The sequence below is a fragment of the Mytilus californianus genome, unplaced genomic scaffold (assembly GCF_021869535.1).
Source record: "Mytilus californianus isolate M0D057914Y unplaced genomic scaffold, xbMytCali1.0.p SCAF_14, whole genome shotgun sequence".
Taxonomy (NCBI): Eukaryota; Metazoa; Mollusca; class Bivalvia; order Mytilida; family Mytilidae; genus Mytilus; species Mytilus californianus.
In genome coordinates this window covers 13,975,588-13,991,109 of record NW_026262626.1, presented here as the reverse complement: position 1 = coordinate 13,991,109, position 15,522 = coordinate 13,975,588, and positions in this window count along the sequence as shown.

The window sequence follows — 15,522 nt, the reverse complement described above, 5'->3', positions numbered from 1 at the left end:
CAATAGATTTTTTTCCCATATATTAAGATATGAGTATTCTCCGTTCATATGTTTTAATTGATTATGAAAGCATTTGATACAAATATCAAGTATTTAAAGAACTAAGTGATATTTAAACCTCCGACGATGATGTGTAATGAATATGTTCTTGTTTGTTGCCCACCAAGGGTGACTGGGGAATAAAAGGATAGTCACCAATGGTCTTTCTCAAACCGGCGGTAAAACTCTCGCCAAAGTGGGGCTTCCGTGGTTTATTCTGACTATTCCTTCATTTTGAATTTTATAGGTAAAATAGTAAAATTTTATGTAGGAGTTTCCAGAATTTTTATGTAAACAATGGGATTATGTAGGATTATGTTATAATAACACTAAACTAATGAATCAAGGTAAATCCAGGTAATTCTTGTGCTCCTTGTTCAATGCCGTACCTTGACTTCTAATGGTTTACTTTTACAAATTGTGACTTGGATGGAGATTTGTCTCGTTGGCGTTCATACCACATCCTATATCTTCCTATATCTAAAATAGTTCGTGTATAAACTGTAAAAAAATAAAAATGCACGAATTATTAACTCATTGCGTCATTTGTATCAAATTTAAACATATCAGTCCCTTCCTTTTTTTCACAATGTGAATATAGCAACGAATTTGATTTAATATAGAACCACTTTCAGTTCTGAAATGTTTTCGCGTGACAATTTACAACTAACGTCCACTTTTTATTATAATTTAGAAGAACAAAAAGCTATGCAATGAGTGAGTGGAGACACCCTAGACGCAGACCTCATCAATTTAAGCGTAAAAGTAGAACTGTGTAACATCCGTTCAAAATTACAAAGATTGTTGGGACTATTGGAAAGTGCAGTAACTTAACACCTTTATTTGTTTTACCCGAAGATCGTGAAAAAAATTTTTCAGAAATATTGAACAATATAGACTAATATAGTGCGTATACTATTTAAACATGGATTCATTTAAAATGAAATAGTATACGTGTTATTTTAAACCTAACAGGAAAACAAAAGACGCACTAGAAAAAGAAATAACAATTATGATGGCCAAAATCGACGGTAATAACGAGAGAGAAGTGCTACCCCAGCAGTGGAAACACATTCGAGAAAACAAAATTTTACAAAGATTTTTCACCGGCATTTAATGGCGCAGTTTCTATTTTATGTCATATACCTCAAATATGAATACTGAATGTGAAAATGTAACAAAAATAAGTAATGATATAAAACTTATTTATTCAAAAACGTTTATCTCCTTTAACATGTTGAATACAACGACCTTGAACTAGCTTTTGTATCTTCTTCAAATTCTAGTGATCTTTTTCCAGTATGATACTTTTTCAGCTGCGTTGTCTTGCTTTTTACATTCTCGCCAGGATTACGGTGAATGACGGTGGCGTGGTCATTAATCGATTATCGTGAACCAGGTTTTCAGAAAGTGTAAACTCACTTTTACTTTCGGTTTTAGTATTTATAAGGAAGACAATTTATCATACACTCTAGATGTCAGAAAACTGTAAGTTAAGAGGTAAGATGTATGAATTCTGTGTACATTTTGTATAACGATCGAAACATTTGATTTGAGTATTTAACTGATAAAAGCGCACACTTTGAATATCCACTATGTACACCCACGATGTAGGTATGAATGGTATTGTAGTTAAAATACATACGTGACACACATGTATCTTAATTTTAAAAAAGTTATGTTAGGTGAACAGTATTTTTTTTTTGCAAAACTTAAGCAGAGTTCATTAAACACTTAATTGTATTGAATTGTTCTATTGCATTATAACAAAAACAAGTTCCGCGCCTGAAACATAGACGTGCACCAAATGGGGTCCCTTCTTAAGTCGTTTAGCCCTTACTATGCCGTAAAGCCTATATTTAGGCTTTCTGTACTCCTTTCAAATGCCAACGGTCTTTATTTAGGCTTAGCAACGGTTGCCTATGTCGTCTGTTTTGTAACAATACACGCTACGTCACAGATGGGTAAGGAAAATACATGGAGGCTCGACACGGGGTTTCAATGCAGGAAGATTTCTGTTTACTGCAGGGGACAGACTTGCCATTGCTGTCGTTATATGTTTTTGACGTAATGCTAAAATATGACGTCATAACTGTAGACAGCATCGTAAACTGTAGACAACATCGTAAAATAATGGCCGTCTCATGAAAAATGTGACAGAAGCAAACAGAGGACAACTATTCATAACTATTCAAGTAATGTAGAGGAGGGGTTTAAATAATAAAAAAAAAGATACAATGTATTCTTACTTTGATTAAATGAAGACTCGTGTGGTTTTCAAAACTATAGCCTAATAAAAAGTGAGGTCACGGAGATATTTATCAAGCTGCAGGTTTTGCAATTTTTTTTTTAAATAATCGGAATAATACAATAAAACAAATAACTACAAATTATCTTCAGTTAGATGAAAAGTCTTATAAATGAATTGCATTCCTCATTTAAAATACATATTATTTCATCAAAGATCTAGACCGATTGTTTTCTAGTATTTTACAATCCGAGATGGCGGAAGATACCAGATATCTACTTTTAAATTTTATATCTTCAAATTTAACACCCGCCAAACACATTGATACACGTATTTTTCAATCAAAGAATTTTTAAAATGGGTCTCTAAATATTTGGCGAGTTATTTATTGACAGGATAAGAGAAAGCCTGAAAGTCCGCAATCGCAGTCCATCAAACTGTTTTATCATGGTGATTCATGTTAACTGTATGATATATATATGTGTTCAATAGAATTATTCTACCACGGTTTAAATTAAATGTTGTACATGTCGTGTATTCGAAATAATTTACTTCAATTTCTGCCGGGTCAATCTTACTTTCAAAATGTTCATACTCACGGTGAATCCGATGACCAACTGTTGAAACTCTAACGAACTTTTAAGAGATCACAGATTTGCATAAAATATTCGTTCTTTCTGAATGTTTACAAAGAGATAAAAACTAGAAGATGTGGTATGACTATCAATTACCCATAAATGCAACAACTCCCCACAAGAAACCAAATGACGTAGAAGTAAGCAACTAAAGGTCACCGTTTGACCTTCAATAATGAGCATAACCCATACCGTGAAATGACAAATGCAAACAATTCAAACGAGAAATCTAACTGCCGGATTTATGCACAAAACAATAGACGACAAAAAAAATATTATAAACAGCAACAAACGCCAACCACTCAATTGCATGTAGGCTCCTGGATTAGGACAGGCAAATATAGAATGAAAAGGGGTTAAACATGTTTGTGGGTACCAATCCTCCTCTAACCTGTGACAGTGGTGTATTAACATCACACCATAAGAACAAATTATAAAAATCACTTGGTTTAAACCGTAGTTATTATTGAAAAATTGTAACCCTGCAGTTACTGTAGTACAATTTTACATAAAATTCAAACATGGGATTCGGTAAAGTTGAAAAAACTTTTATAATATAAAAAAGAAGATGTGGTATGATTGCCAATGAGACAACTCTTCACAAGAGACCAAATGACACAGAAATTAACAACTATAGGTCACCGTACGGCCTTCAACAATGAGCAAAGCCCATACCGCATATATTAGTCATCTATAAAAGGCCCCGAAATGACAAATGTAAAACAATTCAAACGAGAAAAACTAACGGTCTAATTTATGTACAAAAAAATTAACGAAAAACAAATATGTTAAACAGCAACAAACGACAACCACTGAATTACAGGCTCCTGACTTGGGACAGGCACATACATACAGAATGTGGCGGGTTTAAACATGTTAGCGGGATTTTATAAATCTGTCTCCCGTGTCACTTGAAAAGAGATCGATACCAAGCACAAAAACGACTATCAAAAACATAAAAGGTATAGACATGAGAGTACTCGCACGCCGGTACAGAAAGCTAATTCATTAATAGGTTGAATTGACATACTCAATAAATGTTCGATTTTCAATATTTAAGTTTAAATGATATACTTTTACTAGGTTAAATTTGAAAACATTTCAAATCATAAATATCATAAATGTATCGCTTAAAATTACTACGGAACCCCTCAAATACGTAGGACTCGCATTTCATCTGCTGCGCTTCGGATCAAAATCTTAAAAACCCCAAAATACTTGATGTTCTGTGCACATCTCCATCTGTGCCCCTCTCCGTGACGTTCCTTCATTGTGGACGTCATAGGCGGTACAGTTTTTTTTTGTATACCCAAAATATGCCGTGGCAAAGTATTGAATCAGTGTGGCAGTGAAAGGGTTAAAATGCCTGTACCAAGTCAGGAATATGACAGTTGTTATCCATTCGTTTGAGGTTTTGATTTTGCCATTTGATTAGGGACTTTCCGTTTTGAAATTTCCTCGGAGTTCAGTATTTTTGTGATTTTACTTTTTACAAGGAAGTTATTGAAAATATATTTGTGTGGATACCTGTATTTGATAAAAAAAAATTAATATACAATTCTTCCAATTTTTTTTTAAACATAAATTTATCTAATGTAAGCTATCTCAAATATTGGAATACAATGCTCATCAATAAAAAAGGAATGAATCATAATGTGCTAGAATCTTGTAATTATTCATGAAGATAAAAAATGAAAATGGGGAAGGTGTCAGAGAGACAATAACCCGACCAAAGCAGAAAACAGCCGAAGCAACATGTATGTGACTCGTGGTTGTTTCTCAATAGTAAGGTCAGCGCGAACTATAAATTCATTTTTTAAAAGAACAACTTTGCAAACTCGTCAAGTATTATGTATGCGTTTAAATTTTAAATATAGATGGCAATACTTAGACAGTAAACATCTATTTACACTTTTTTGATGTGGCTTAAGTGTTTTTGTCACTTTATTTGTTATTTTGTGTGGTTGTTGTCATATTTGTATTTCAAAATGCAGCAATGTTTAAAACTCAACATTGACTGAATATAAATTCATTCTTATAGGTTTGTAACATTGTATTGTTAAGGTAGACTTGTTAAGGTCCTGTTGGTGACCTTCTTTAGTTGTCTGTTCTATGGTCGGGTTGTTGTCTCTTTGACACATTCCCCATTTCCATTCTCAATTTTATTTAATAAGATATCTAAATTGGTCGATTCAAATATAGCATTATACATGCACACACCTCATATATGTTTAATTTAAGAACGACGACATATAAAATTGTTTAATTATACACATGCGAACAATTCCGGTGAAAATTGATTAGATGCAACGATCACTGCACGCACAAAACAAATGTTTCACTTCACAGCTATTTCAAGTAAGCTATGATTGTATTTTACTTGCATGCTAAAAGTAATTTTTTTATTGAGATAACTGAATCGATAAAGAATTGTGAAGAACATGTAGGATGTCTTTATCTGTTATTTAAGGACGCACATTCAACACACAACATACTAACTTTGTTTATTTCTACGTATCTGAAACTATATCATGTGAATTATATCCTCCTCGTGGCATGTTCAAATGATAAATAGTGTAGTTATCTAGATGGTCGAGTGCTAAAAACAAACTTTTAAATAAATGCAATAATACTTGCAACGAGCTTTCTATTAGCACATATATTCCATTCTCAATTTGATTTTACTTAATGTTTACATTTGCATTAGTCAGGAACAGGAGTAGTACTATAATATTTAATTTACAAATATGAATGTGTATATTCGCAAGTTTGCGTTTATACAGTCATCTTGTTTTTAGACGTCATTTTAGCACACGAAATTCATAACTCTGCATCTGGATAACGGCAAAATCAAGATACTTTTTGCTCGCCTGCCCTAGGCGGCTAATCGGACCTTTTGTCATGATTCGGAGTCTGTCGTCTTCGGTCGTCGTCTGTCGTCCGTTTACTTAAAATAAAACAACTAGGTCAAATGAAATTAAAATTTGCCATAAATAACCTGGGGGAGTCTTGCAAAAAAATGTCTGATTGTCCAAATTGTCAACCTGTACACATGGTACACAGGAATAAAAAAAAATTTAACTTCTAAACCTTTCATCATTGTTCATAGAAAATTGAAAACATGGCAAAAACACAAATGATAAGAATTTCACAATCTACCTACCGTCAATGTTTACGATAAGATGGTAATGTCATTTAGAGCTTTCTTACAATTTTGACGAATAATTTTAATACTTTGAACCCGTGTGAAGGATCCTTAATTAATTTTGACTTTTGAATAATTTTTTATGATGTATGTCATATTTGTGTAATTAAAATCAAAGTTGTCAGAGGACTTGGATGGCGTTTGGCTATTCGGCTAAATGATTTCATATCAAGTCCTTTCAATGACCTTTACACTGCATGCAACGACAAATGTAAACCTTGCATGTTCGTGCTACTTAAGAATTTTGAAAACCTAGAAGATAACTTAACAAAATTTCCTAAATATGGGCTCGTCCAAAAAAATATCCCTAAATTTTGTTTGTGTTTTGTTTGATTTTCGTCATGAAAATTTACTTTTTTTCAATTTAGGGCTTTTGGATCTAAACGTTATCTATTTATAGACATTGGAACACCACATTATGGCCAAACTTCTCAAAAACATAATTCATAACTGTTTGTTTTTCAATGGAAGTGAATACTTTTTTGTGTTGCTCTTTCTGAATGAATATTTTATTAATTTTTCTTGACACTTTGCAAATGCTGTTCTTTAAAAATTTATTAGTTTTGTGCACGTACATATTGTTGTTTAACTCAATGTGTACCTTCAATCAGATAGTTTTTATTTTATTTTCTTCCTTATTGATCCGGGAAATGGTGTTATCAGATTAGTGCATGCCATATTTGCTATGAGATATATTATCATCCATAGGTGATGATATAAACACAAGCACCAAAGTCTCGAGTAGTAATATTGATAGAGAGCTGATAATACAAATGAATCTTACGAAAAATGAATTAAGATTTGCAATTTATTTTTTGAATGGAAAAAAATATAAATTGTATAATCATTTTATACGTACCTTAATTAGTAAAAATGTATAATCCTTGCATAACATTTATAGAGAAAACAGTAAATATGTTAGGCACTACATGTATATACTGTATAACTTGTATTGGATTTCAATCAATATAAATGTCCTGTTTCAAATTATCTCTTTTATCCAACTGTATCGCTTGCTTTTATTGGAATCATGATGTTGACGTACATCTCAGTATTTGCCAGATGGGAACAAATAACCAAACAATAATTTGTCGTGCATGTTCATACACACGGAAAATAAACAAAAGCAATTGATTCATGTAAAATTTTCAGCACAAAGTAGGTACCAAGCACGGATCTAGGAACTTGTAAAAAGAGGGGGCACATGCATGCATCGTCCTGAACATTCCTAGATTCATTTGACGTTGAGTGACTAACGATCATCAGTCCAACTCGTGCAAGTTATATAAAAAAGGGGGGTTCCAACCATATGTCCACATACAAAAGCATGAGTTGTTAACACCCCCACCCCTTTTTTGGTCTACTACTTGGTGACTTTGTCATTAAAAGAGAGTTTGCGAATCATTCAATGAATCATCTCCCTGTAATAAGAAGAAATTACACACGCTAAATATTGATGAACTGTGAAGTTTCATTGTCATTATTTTCTGACAGAATAAGTCATTTTGGTATAGTTTTTACCTTCTTACAATTTTCTCAGATTTTTTTCATTTCTCTTAATAAGTTTCCACTGCTTTCTAGCAACCCTTAAAGGCGGATTCAGGATTTACAAAGAATATGTAGAACCAAATGGTGACAACCCCTGACCCCCAACAAGTGCCTTTATTGCTAACAAAAATTGTATACAAATGTTATTGTTACTTTAGCTTTGGGACTTATAATCTAAGCTAGCTATCGTTTCTCATAAAGTTGAAATACACAAATTTCACCCGAGTGTGATCCAAATTATTATATGCCAATCAATCAATGTTTTCGGTAGATTTCTCAGCAACCAGGTGACGATACATAAACCACATATTTATTATTGTTTGGGTACATATATAAAAGGTTTTAACTTGACAGAGGATCATACATGATTTAGATAAGCATATTACACAATGAATTTTTTTTTGTTTAAAAATCCGTGGACATTTTTGCAAAATAACCTCCGTCTTTGGCATATTTACCAGGACTTTATTTACAGCGTGTAAAGGTAAATATTTACTTGCTTTCATTGATATTCAAATCATTGATATGAATATCAAGTATTGAACCTGTCTAGATTGTTTTGTAAAAAAGTTATTGACAACAACAACAACAAATACTTAATTAGAGTCTCACCTCTTTAAAACATTTGATATAGAACACAATATAATATAAACAGATCAATTTATAAAAGAGCCACTCTAATCATGCTAACAAAAGTTATAAGAGACTGTAAAGCACACATTAAAAATACGTTTATATTACATTTATAGCATATATCAATATGTTAGCATAAAACATCATAATATTAAAAAGCAATTATACCAAAAAACAAACAACATTTTATACATTTATTACGAATATAAAATACACTTTCTCTTAAAAAAGTACGTGATGATAGATTTTGGCTGTAAAAAGCAAACTCTGTCATGAAGCATAAATTAAAACTTTTCCTGATTACTCAAAGTACTAAAACTACTTTCTACATTGCATACACTGTTCAAAAAAAGTTGGTTTGCAAATCTGCATATTCTGGGTATTTAACAACACATTATTTTTCATCTTCAATTATATTCAAATAATTTTTCTACAATTAAAACAAAACCTTTCATTTATATCCATACCTTCAAATCTGCCAGTTTCAATTCTAATCGGAGCAACACCTGCTCTAAATTTAGCATATGCACTTCTATATTTACCCGGGGTAGTAATATTCAAATATTTTTCTGTACAATAATTTAATTTTAATAACTTGTAAGTACGCAATTTACTGCTTTCATTAGCTAGCAAATTTGAATGCCATATATTCTGGTACATAATACAAAGGTTGTTATCAATATCCTTAATAACAGACTTGCTCAAAATACATTCAATATTACAATACTGATTAAGATCTAGTTCTTTGATCTTTGTTTTGACAAATAAATGTTAACGGTAAACATGTAACGACATAGTTAGGTTTTAATTCGCAATCATTTTGACGATTGTTGCATAACCAGACTGACTGCTTGTAGATTTTTGTAACAGATCACCACCAATACCTACCTCATTTTAAGATCATGCGATTTCTTCGGTTCTTTAATGCAAAATGGATGTATGATACACTACTTTTTTTAAAGAAATATATAATACAGCAAATACTTCACAAATCTAGCAGGTTTAAATTCGATTTTTTGGCAATTTATGCTTAATTCAGTGTACCATTTAGATTTTCTGTAATACCATCGTTTCGACGGTTATATTTTACTGTTTTACCTCTGTCAGTCTGTGTTTCCGTTTGCACTTTTATATATCGTTCCATTTACTTTCTTCAGAAACTACGACGTAGACCGAAATTTATATTTAGCGTTATGTGAATATGCATAACCGTGTGACGCATTTAAACGTTCCTCGCTCATCAAATATCTTTTTCCGAAGACTTATAGCATTTGCTTACAGTTCAACTCGATTCGAATATCGTTCTTGTTTATACAGCCAAGAATCATCATTTAGCATTATCTACATTGAGTTCAAATTAAACATTTTATCATAATGATAGTGTCAAACACTACACTTGTACATTTTACTTTAATATGATATCAATGTTGTTGAAGAATTTGGCCGTGTTTACATCCCAACCTTTACTTTGATGTACAGACAGGTCAAAAATTGTAAAAACTGCTTAAGTTGTCCGGCTTGACAGAACTATAAAAAAAAAGTCAAAATTTACCTTGATTTTGAAATTACATTTGTTTGTTTTTCCCCACATGGCATCTTCTGTGGGAACAAAAAATAGGAATCTTAAATTCTATAAAAATTATAATTTTTTGAAAAAAATGAAAAATGAAATGCATTTGATATGTAATTATCGATATCCCGCCATGCCTTTACACTTTATCACCCCTGACTGTATTTCAAATAAAATATGGTGTGTGAATACGGTCATATTTGTAAAAAAGGTTAACACGACCAGCATCATCAACACAACAAATAAAACATAAAAAATCTCATAACAAATGTCATTACGTGTCCCTGTTCTCAGTTCCATATACTGTCAGATAAAAGAACCTTAAGATTTCACTTGTTGCCTAGTTCTTCAATGTGTCATCTTGTTTATATTATATGTTTACTAGTCCCTAGAACCTTACTACAATATTATTGTCATACAGATGCAGACACTTTAGTAGATAGCCACGTTTCCATATTGGAGTTATCTCACCGTATATGCAAATTAAAGTCAGTTAACTCTAAAGTTCAATTTAATGTCCAAAAAAGAAGAACAAAGGATAATTTTGAAAACTTATATAAATGTATAATTAATCAATGTTGAATTGCCCAATACAGTATCGTTGCGCCTAAAGAGTTTTTGATGTTTTATTTATGATTTTGTGTGCTAAGTGTCTTATTTTATATGAATACAGCAAATTTTGCAACTCAACATTGAATATATATATTCTTTCTTATAGGTGTGTAGCATTGTATTTTAACGGTAGACTATAAGTAGTCGATCAAAGTAATACACAACACATGCACACGCCACATATACGTTTAATTTAGTTAACATCTAAAACGTTTAATTATACATGTTATACACATTGTATAACAGATTAAATGCAACGATCACTGCACACACAGCATATTGATTCACTTCACAGCTATTTAAGTAGGTTATAATTGTATTTTACTTGCATGCTTACAATAATTGTCTGATTAGAGAACATAATCGATACAGAGTTATGTAGGATGTCTTTATCTATTACATGTGTTATTTGATGAAGTACATTTAGCAAACACAAAACGTTATGTATTTGAAATAATAACAGGCGAATAAAGTTCGTGACGTGTGCAAATGAAAAGTGTTATGGTTATCTAGATGGTCATGTGCTAAAAATAAACTTTTAAATTAAATAGATGCACTGAGATTTGTAATAACTCTCAAATACTTGCAAGGAGATTTTTACTAGCACACTATATATGCATAAACAAGGAACAGGAGAAACCCTACATTTGATTTACAAATATGCGTGTGTATTTTCATAGTTTTGCAAATACAGGTATCTTGTCTTTATCACACGAACTTGATGACTCCTACATCTAGATAACACTAAATAGGGGGTCTCATTGGGGGTTCTGATCCCGGATCCCGCTTACTGTTTTGTCAGATTCCCGTGTCCCGCTAGACTTCATTTCCCGTTTTCACGGCACAATAATTTGACTTTCACGTGTAACGCTTACAAAAAATCGGCAATCCCAGGTCACGCTTAGACCCCAATGAGACCCAACAAATAAGTTAAATCGGTATATGTATATCTATAAAAAACCGGTTTGGCTCACCTAGCCCAGAAGGCCAACGTACCAGACCTTTTGTCATGAATTGATATCTAATGTCCGTCGTCGCCGATCTAAATATTTTGTGAAACGACACATGTCAACTGTTTATATTATTATGATCAAATTAGTTTTCCCTTTGACACTTTGCAAATTACTGAATGTTATAGTTTTTTCCAAGTACCTATTGTTGTTTGAATCAATGTGTACCTTTAATCAGATAGGTTTTAATTTATTTTCCTCCCTTATTGATCCCGGGCAAGGTATTATCAGATTAGTAAATGACGTTTTTGCTCTCAGATATATTATATCCATAGTTGATAATATCAACATAAAGTCCAAGCGGTAATATCGACAGTGAGCTGATAATACAAAAGAATTAAATGGAAAATGTTATGTCGTAAGATATTTGTCTTGTACTTCCGCTTCAAAAGATACCCTGTTTAAAGTAGATTTTGTTAAACCTTAAGGAATCAACAGCAACTGCAGACTTTATACTGCAAACTTACAATCAGGATTATACATCCTTAAAATTGTCACGGAATCCGTATTACGCCACAGAAATGTGAGCCATTGAAGAGATGACACGCTCTCAATTTAGCCCTTGAAAACCGAATAATTTATCCACATATCATCATGACGATCCCTATATACCAGTTGTAATTTAAAATACAAATGTATCGTCTAGATAATAAGCGTCGTTTTATGTATTTTAGGCCTTTAGTCAACTTAACACTATTGTGTAATCGTTTGTAAGGGGTAATTTGGAAAGTTATAAAAAAAAAATCAAATTTAATATTTTGTGATTGAACAAACTAAAAGATTTTCGAAAGAAGGAAGACGAATAACCTTAGATAACGACACAAATACGAAGTGATACAGTTTCAAGATATATTTTTAATACTGTGAGTTTTAAATGTTATTTTAAAAACTTGAGTACTATATTTAAAAAAAAATAGAATCTGATGCGAGAAGATATTTGATTGGTGCGTTTTAAGACATAATAGTAAACACTAACACGCCTGAATATAAAAAGGCATACTCAAATGTCTCTTCTCGATGAAATTATTGGCAATTTGTAGGATTTGTGTCCCAAAAACTGTCACCGGGGCAAAAAGAGGCAAACCATGCTATAAAACAAATATAATCTTTTATCTTTCTGTGGAATATCGATCGACGGTAATGATGCGTTTGCACACAAAAAAGATCACACATACTCAAACATACCACAATCCACTGTTTTGTAAAAAAAATCTTTCATTTAAAAGTTAAAAAATATATTACTTTATGTAAAACACGTGTAGAGGATGCATACAACCTTAAACTATTTTTCTACATTCAACTCTAAAAGCCCTTAGAAATAAAGAGGTTTCTCTACTCTTGTTTAATTTCAACTGGAAATCAGCCTGTACCACCAAAGGCAGCTTAAATTTGTTGTAACATTTACAATTGAACCATTTGGGTCTTTATCTAGCGTCTTTATTGTCTGACAAATGACATCGATTTTTTATACTTCTAACTTTTTTACAATTTTGTAGATTTTTTAAACAAAAACAATAATTTTTTGCCTAATCTGCTTTTTAGCAAAATTCAAGGCCTATTCAGGATTTACAAAAAAAAAAGAAAGACACAAATTGGGTCCAATCCCAAAGGAGGGTCTTTATTGATTACACCAATTGTATCAAATGTTAGTGTCACTTAACTCTGGGACTCTAATGTTCCTTATAAATGTCGCATATAAAATTAGACCCAGTTATTTTTATTGTAACCGATAAATGTTTTGTGCAAATTGTTCAGTAACCATGTGACGATACCACATATCATTGTAACAATGTATGGTACATATATTTATAAAAAGGTTTAAAACTTGACAGCGGATCATATATTTTGATAAGCTTACTGCACAACTGATTTCTCTTAAACTAAGTATACATATTTGCGATATAACCTCTGTCGTTGTAATATTCGTCAGGACTATACTTACTGCGTGTTAATGTAAGTATTTATTCATTCATTTTTCTCTCACGAATTTCACTTATTTTCACTTGTATTCAAATCTATAATATGAATATCAGGTATCCAAACTGTGTTGGTTGTTTGGTGAAATATTTAGGTTGTAATTCGTCAATTTCGACAATTGTTGCACAACCAAACTGAGTCTTGTAAAATTTTGTAACAGGCTCTCATGGCACTTAATCAGGTGTAATACCACAAAACTATAGTACGTCACATCCGTCGCATACGAAAAAGGGTCCAAAAAATTATTCCCCTGAATTAGACAGTTGTAGGTAATTAATCCTACATTTCATTGCAGTAAAATATTTTTGGTTCATACACATATGTCTTGGGTATTTCAAAGCACCATTATTTTTTTATTTGGGGTTTCTATAGAATAGTTTGGAAACTTGAGGTTACAGGGTTACTGAAGCTTATACACAGGTACATGTAAAAAAGAGGTAAATATTATATGGGTTAACTTCCAGTGATAGTTTTTTCTCATATGCGATGAAATGTTATGTGAAATTTTGTCTACAGTACTGGACAGGATACATCTTTACTCATGTCAAGTATTTCTTTATTTGAAACAAAGATAAATTCTACACAATTTTTTGAAAAGTGCAAATGTAATAAAGACTAATAGGGGAAATCGATGGTGGTATTACACATGTTACACCTAACAACCTTTAGGTTCATGCCAGGTAACCCCAAGTAGATAGATATATTCAATGATCTTTTTTTTTTACTGTTCTGGTTGGCCCCTTCAAGTTTTGAGGCTTTTAAACGTTTCATATGTATGGATTTCTACCAAATAGTGAATCGAAAAATACCAAAGGTACATTAAATTTTATCGATCCTTCTATTAAACAGAAGTTCTGATATCGTTCGTTTTTCGGATCCTTAAATGTTAGCGTCATTACGTCAAAACATTTAGGTAATTAATCATGTGCTCATTTCGTTGGGTAAACAAAACAAAACCATATTGCCATGCCAAAAACGAAAACAACCACACAATTACAGTCTTCAAAACACAACATAGATAACTAAAGACTAAGCTAATTGAGAATCTGTTGATACCCATTCCATATTTTTTGTAAGTAAATTTGTACAGAGTAACCTATGATATAACATGTACATGTCGGCAAATGAGAGCTATCTACTTGGCTAGTGATACACCAAAACATCGAAGATCTTTGCTTCCGACCCAGTGGTACATTGTATATATATTTTGATCTTTTCTCACGACAGTAGGTGCTACTTAGGCCGACCGACCTGGCCTAAATTAAGGTGACAGAAGTTTACCGATGTTCAAATCTTATAAACTTAAAAAATCAATCTTTGTTTATTCATTGACATTTCATTTTATTCAAAGATTATTTCAACATGATAATACAACAAATGTACACAATAGTCTATTAGAAAACAACAAGAAAGATGGAGGAAGAAGAAATAGAGCCTGAATGCACTGGGATGAGACGAACGACGCTCATTTAGGAGCTTACAAAAATTTTGCGTGAATACCCAGATGATGGACAAATTCTAAAAGTATGTATTTCATTTTAAACCTATTTTGATCTATAATGTTTTACTTTTATAAATTGTGACTTGGATGGAGAGTTGTCTCATTGGCACTCATACTACATCTTCTTATATCTATTAAACCGGAAATGCATTATTAGAAACAAACAATGTACCATTACAAATTTCTGAAGACCATTTATAACCAATCAATAAAAGTACCACTAAGGAATGGTTGAATTGAAGAATAAAAGGAAGGAGGAGGGATCAGAAGGGTTATGTAGTCTTCGGATAATGTTGGTAAACGTCGACAAGGTAAACTAGGTATCATATTTTCTTCCCAATAGACTGCTTGGTGGTGAAAGTTAATGAAAATCATGTTTCTTGATCTTTTTATTTATACTATTTTCACAGGAGATGATTCAAAATGCAGAGGATGCAGGTGCTGTTAGAATTGCCATACTTTACGATGAACGGCAGTTACCATCAAACCCATACGCCCAACGTTATTCATACACATCACCTTACTCCAAATACTTTCAGGTTGG